This window comes from Pararge aegeria, chromosome 3 (genome assembly GCF_905163445.1).
Source record: "Pararge aegeria chromosome 3, ilParAegt1.1, whole genome shotgun sequence".
Lineage (NCBI taxonomy): Eukaryota > Metazoa > Arthropoda > Insecta > Lepidoptera > Nymphalidae > Pararge > Pararge aegeria.
The window spans coordinates 16,729,075-16,735,896 of NC_053182.1; the positions used below are offsets into that span (position 1 = coordinate 16,729,075).

Here is a 6,822-nt window from a genome sequence, read left to right on the forward strand (position 1 = left end):
TTTTTCTCTACCTGATTTTCTAATGTATATATATTTTTTAAAAGAGCATAATTTAATCCGCTAAAACTGGAACGAAAAGTGTAAACCACTTTGTTTTATACTTATATTCTAACATTGTTTCTTTGTGACTTTCCGTAACTCGTCATCTCCATGCAAAATTTTGCAATGAGTATACAAACATTACTGTCAAATTAAGTGTTATGTAAGAAGAAGAAATTGGTAACTTGTTGAAAAAGTTACTGAATCGAGAAGTCGCCATTATCTTCCAACAGTAGATCTAATAATAAGCAAGACCCATGAAAAGTTTGGACTAAAAAACTATCGTCATAAGCTAAACAAAAAAGATCCATAACGAGTGTTTACGAAATAGAATCAAAAAGTTCACCGATACTCGCGCCCGCGAACGGCTTTCGCCAAAGAATGTAATTAACAGAACACCAATAAAAATAATTGGGAACAAAAAGCGATCCGCTCTCGCCGCCATTTATTATTTTGATTACCCTTGTTATTGTTATGGCTATGGCGGCGCCTCGGATCTTGACTCGGTGCAACACAGTGTCGCTCTGTGTTCATATCCTTCTGATTGTAGTGCCACTTTTCAGACGAAAAGTTAAGCGTGTTCGCGTAGTTGGAAAGAGGGTTATATTGTTATCATTTTATGAAGCCGTTTGGATACCGGCGTATTCGCCCTTTGGATGGGTGACGCGTCGTTCCGAGACCTTTGCACTAAAAAGTGATATTCTCTTTTATTACGCCTTATAATATGATGATTGTTTATGTTTTATTAACAAGACTCATAACTGTCTGGATTCAAGACCTTATATGAATTTAGTTTATGGCGGGATGAAATCATAACTATATTACTATAATTATAGTCATTATATATAACGAAGACCATTTCATCTCAGTTTTGTGTACAGTGTACCTAAAAGTATATTCGGGTATGACTTAGAGATTATATTATTATATATTAGGTACATAATATATAACATAGATCCTGAGCACACAAACAAATCCAATACTAAATACATTAATTGAATACTCAAGTTATTTCAAGATGGTCTATTTTTCATTTTAAAAGAGTTCTAAACAAAGCATAAGAAACTGCCCTTTTCTACAAGCGTTTTATCGTATTTACCATCAAACCTTTGGTCCGAAATTCCTTGTGATTCCACCGTGATATTAGAGTTTTTAGAGTCAGGGATTAGAGGTAGAGTAAATTGTTAAAGTTATCAAATGGTACAGTTAATAATTCAAACTTAGAACAGGCCCCATGGGCTATGAAGTGCAGGAAATATCGGAGCTCAGCTTGCTTGGCTCTCCTTAGCGAAAGCTCAGTGAAAGCTTCTTTACAACTTTATACAATATGGATAACATGAAAGGGCTAGACCAGTAGAATAATTTTAAATTCATTACTGTTTTAGTCAAGCCTAGAACTATATTTAAAGTGGCGGTTTTTTTTTGGGGTTAAAATTGTATACTATTATTAATGTTAAGTTTCAATACTATATGTATTGACACGCAATGTTCATCTTTTTTACTGCGCCTAGTAATTTTTTAGTTTTACACCCAGCCCCGGTTCAAATTTTATTTAATTAGTGTCAAAAGTTTTCTTTTAATTTATAGTTTCTCTGCTTATACTTAATCTTAAGTCTCAGTCAGTCTATTCACTCTTGATTTAAAGGACGTTACTTATATTAAAAGTGGTGGGGAAATCTGATGCTGACTCGAAAAGAACTCTGGTGTCGGACTCCTTAGGATAAAAAAAAAACATGTTACCCTATTGCGTAAAGAAATAAACATATCTTATAAAATGTTTTGTAAAATTATTTTTCTTTCAAAAAAAAAACCACAGGCCCCGGTGAGATTCGAACTCACGATCTCCTGTTTACTAGACAGGCGCTTTAACCAACTAAGCCACGGCGCCGATGGTTGTGTCGGCAAAAATTGTTATACATTTGCAAATTTATCAAATTAAATGTTTTTAGTGGAAAGTGATTTTTTCCTTTGAAAGAATGTACTTTGACTAAGTATTATAGATGCGGATCTAATATAAATCAAAAAATTTTTTTATTAAAAATAATAAATAATCTTTAGGATAGGCAGAGCTATTAAGCATTTATGTATTTCATAAATTTCATTCATATATGCTTAAATATCCACATGTTTCGTGTCAAATAATTTACCTAAAAATACATTTCCTTTCAAAGAGCGGTACCCTCGGTGGGCGAATGTACCTAACTCACACAAAACTAGTTTTGTATGTAAGTTAAATCTATGTGTATTCATATGCGTTAAATAAAACAAAAAATATAAGTAGGAAGGAGCGTGGAGGTTTGATATTATAAAGAGGATTTTTTTTGTTTGTTTTATCGAATTATATTATTCGTATACTACGAAAGTACTGGACCGATTTTGACCCATTCTTCGCCAAAAAAGCTACACTATGACGCAGTAACATAGGCTAAAGTTTACTTTCAAAAAAATTGGTGATTTAAATAAATTATTCTTAATGGATTCTTTAAAAATAAAAACAAACGTGGACTAGTGTTTTATGAAGAATCACCGTGTATTCATCTGTGTTAAATAAAACAATATATATAAGTAGGAGGAGGGGCGTCAGAGGGTGGAGGCACAGTACAGCCACCCTAAGGTTTATTTAGAATAAAATCAAAATACCTTAAATGCTTAAGCTAAATATTAACCTATCTGCTAATTCTTTAATAACTTTAATTTGTTGACCATATAAATAAAACAATAACATGAGTGCCGTGAGTATTTTTATTTTAAGCAAAAGCGTGTAAGCGAAGCGAGCATGAAAGTTCTATTCATATAATAAAATTAACAGGTAATTTCCAAATCTGACTCATATTAGCGCGTCTAAACATATATAGATAGATAAAATATCCTCAAACTCAAAGAAACAACTCAAAGAAAAACAAAGAAATATTCATTAGGCAAATAGGGTTAGTGTGCAAAGGCGGCCTTATCACTTAAAGTGATCCTTTAAAGGCAACCTAAGCGTAAACGGACGGTGGATGGTGCAAAAAGTAAAGATATAGGATAAACTTACATAAATAAATATGAAACATACTATGAACATTTAGTGAAATTATTTGTATTATATTTTATGGGGAAAAATAGAAAACTTTTTGTGCATACAAATATTAAATTATTATAAAAATTAAAATGTAGTTACCAACTGTTTAGCTCTAGATTACTATTATAGATGCATACACTTGTATGGATTACTTCAAAGATTATTTTAATAGTTTTCGAAAAGATAACGGTTTTCCTTGAGTCGTTTACCTACTTATATGCAATTTTAACTTGTGTAAAATTGTAACCTGCACAAGATAAGATAATTACATGTTCAGTATTGTAATTGTCACTCATCTACGGGTAAAAAAGGCACTTAAAAAAAAACTAAATTACGTTGTTATTACAAGAAGATGGCAACATTAAGGTAGCAGTGATTAACAAATATATAAAACTAGTTGTTTACTGGACTTGTTCTCCAGAATGGAAAGCCCCAATTACCCATATTAAAAAGTTAAAAAACCAAAATATATTTTCTTATTAACTGCTCAGTAAATGTATCATTTTATATTCATAAAGTAAAATAAGTTATATTAAATTCTTGTGCAACTTTTAATGAGGTTTAGGTACAAAGAAAATAACTACCTAATTGCTACGATATATTTTATCTGAAAGTGTTTTGTTCCGAAGTACACAAATTACGTATTAACTAATTTCTGGAATTGCCCTTCTACACGCAAACCAACAATAAAATGAGAGTTAATAGTTCTTTGTCTTTACGGATAAATTAAATTTGCTTTCCGCTCTTTCTTTATTGCCAAAGAAAGAAATTGTTTAATTTTATTTCATGTTTATACCCACCTATATTATTTGCAGTTAGTTTTAAAACTACCATATCATTTTGTAGTCCGCATTACGTGCTCTCCGCGGCACGGGGGTGGATAAAACCCACCGGTCTTTCCCCGGAAAGACCAAATACATCAGGACAAAAACCACTTCATCAACGAGGCAATTAATATATATGGAATAGGCGACAATTAAATTTTATGTTGATCATAATCATCATTAATAATAACCCATTAAAGTCCCACTATAGGTCTTATCCCAGAATGAGAAGGTTTAGGCCGTAGTCCACTACACTGACCTGCGGATTGGACTTCACACACCTTAGAGAACATAATGGATAACCCCAGGCTTGAAGGTTTCCGAAGCGCCCGATGTTTTCTTTCACAAACTTGCAGAGGGGCTATGCAATAATTTAAACTCGCATTTAATATTCTTAAACGTCTTGTATTCTTCACTTCCAGTTTCGAAGACTTTGGAGCATCTTTTAAAGTTCGGGTGGGCATTGGGAATTCAAACTCATGTTACAACGCTGAGATTGTGACATGGTCGGATTCGATTTCAGTATGCAACGTTGCAAAACTTATTTTGCGAGTTTTGATGCATTCTAGGAGTCCTATTAATTTTAATTTCTGCCTCCTATTTGTTCAACTTATTCGGAACTCAACAAGATGGCACATCGTCGTACGAATTTCCACCGGCTGACCTTCGATGCTGATGATGATTTTTTAAATTTAAACCACACTGAGGAATATATCGGTATGAAGTAGCAAAAAACAATAAAAATACTCAGTAATGTCTCAGTATAGTCTATTTTATTTTATCACTAACTTTTAATAAATATAAAAAAAGACATTTATTCAAATATTTTTGTTAAAGTTAACATTGTTTTTTTTTTCATTTTACTGAATCCATTAAGACAAGAATAACAGTCGTAAAGAACTACATAGATTACTAGCTGTTACCCGCGACTACGTCCGGGCTTTTTTTGGCTTTTTAAAATACTTTGGATATGATCATTATCTTATCATTTAGGGATACGAAAATCGTATTCTAAGACATCTGCGTATACAGACAACATTTCATAAGAATCGGGCAAGCCATTTCGGAGGAGTTTTGTTACGAACTGAAGTTGTGTTTGACACGAGAAGTTCTTTAAATCCCATTTATCAGAACTCAGCACCTTGAATACATAGATAATAAACCTGAAGTTATTACCTTTGATAGATAATCTAGTACAAAACAAGCAAGTTCAATAAATCAATAATTAGCAATAAAACAAACACGTTAAGTAGAGGCATTTATTCGTAAGCTTTACACAATAAACCTAGCGTGCGGATCGCTATTAGTCGCCCCCCGGATTTTATCTTTGATCTTCGGTTACGTGATGTCTTATTTTGGGTAATTGTGCGTGTATCAGCAAGGAGGGGTACTCTTACTGTTAATCATGTCATCAATTATTTGGACTTTTTTTAAGTGGAAACTTCTTTTGCCGCGTTGAGTTATTGTTGCTAGGGGTAGAAGTTATGGGGTCGCGTCACCGATGACCTCGACATGCTCGTGACGTATTGCGCCAGACTAGCGACGCATGCATAGCGGCCTGTATATATGTATACGCATATATAAATGTTCCCACACATAAATTATATTCTATCCTCTATGCCTGTTTAAATCTTTGGATGGGTAAAATCTTGTGATGTGTCATTCCGCAGAGCGTTGGTAAAAAATTATGCGTTATTGAGCGGGCCATCACGGTTCCAGTCGCCCATCACTAGTACCCCTAGTGAGTAGTAAGGTAATAGTACAGTTCATACACCACGAAAACTTAGTTTGTTTTCATTATTATCGATTTATTACCTACCTGGGAAATACGTCATTCCGAAACCATTCACCTGTTTAAACATCGCTCAAAAAAATATTACTTATCTATGTAATTGAGTATTATGTAAGTTTATAATAGCATAAATATATATCATAAATATCTATTATAGTATAATAAAAAATAAATGAATTATCGAAAAGGGTTATCGAGTCTACCGGTGATCCTAGAGCGGGCAGTTACCTTGGCCAACGAATTAGTTTGGCCATCCAGAGGGGCAATGCTGCCAGCATCTTAGGAACTGTGCCTCGCTGCGGTGGTTTCGAGGACGTTTTAGATTTTATTTAGTTATTAAATAGTTTATTTTAGGTTATAGTTATGTATTAATAAAAATTATATTTTAGAGATTCATTAAACTCTATTATAGTATATATATAAATATATATCGGTATATTTGTAGTTAATATGTAAATTTAGTAGGTATGTTCATGTAAGTTTATTTTATTTTTTTGTAACATACTTTATGCACAATCCACATTTCACTTTTTTATCGGCTTCGCACGCTCAGGTTGCCTTTTAAAGGTCACTTTTATTGATAAGGCCACCTTTGAACCCCAGCACTAAGTACTATTACAGTTTTCCTTGTATTTTTCCTATTGTGTTGTGTTGCAATAAAGTTATTCTATTCTATTTATTTGTACACTTTATTTGTACACCACAAAGAATATGGCATGGCCAGGAATTGAAGAAACTTGTAAAGTAGGACACAAAAGTCGGCCTTAGTGTCTATCTCTTCCAGGTAACCTTAGTTTTATCGATATTGGATACTCAGGCCGATTATTACTTCGGCTCTACTCGAGGTACTACTTGTCTGGTAACGATCTTAAAGCTTAAGCGAGCTCACTCCAGAAGTTCAACAGGCCGCCCAGGCCGCCGAGTTCTTCATGGAGTGTTGCTGAGGAGCCATGGTATGCGGCGCTTTGTTCTGTTACTCCATTGCATAGCAGCATTTCGTGTATCGGTGTTTCATCTGTCTCAATGCATGCTCCACACAGAGAACTGTCGGTTATAAACTGGTCGCTACAGTTAGTAAGTAGTATGTAACAGTTCGTGTTTCATTC

The 6,822-nt window shown here is 33.7% G+C and overlaps 1 non-coding gene across 1 annotated transcript; it reads right to left on the bottom strand.

Moving 5' to 3' along the window:
* Positions 1–1,853: 1,853 nt before the first annotated feature.
* Trnat-agu lies at positions 1,854–1,927 on the bottom strand. The gene has a single exon. It is a non-coding gene; the product is annotated as a tRNA-Thr (tRNA).
* Positions 1,928–6,822: the final 4,895 nt, after the last annotated feature.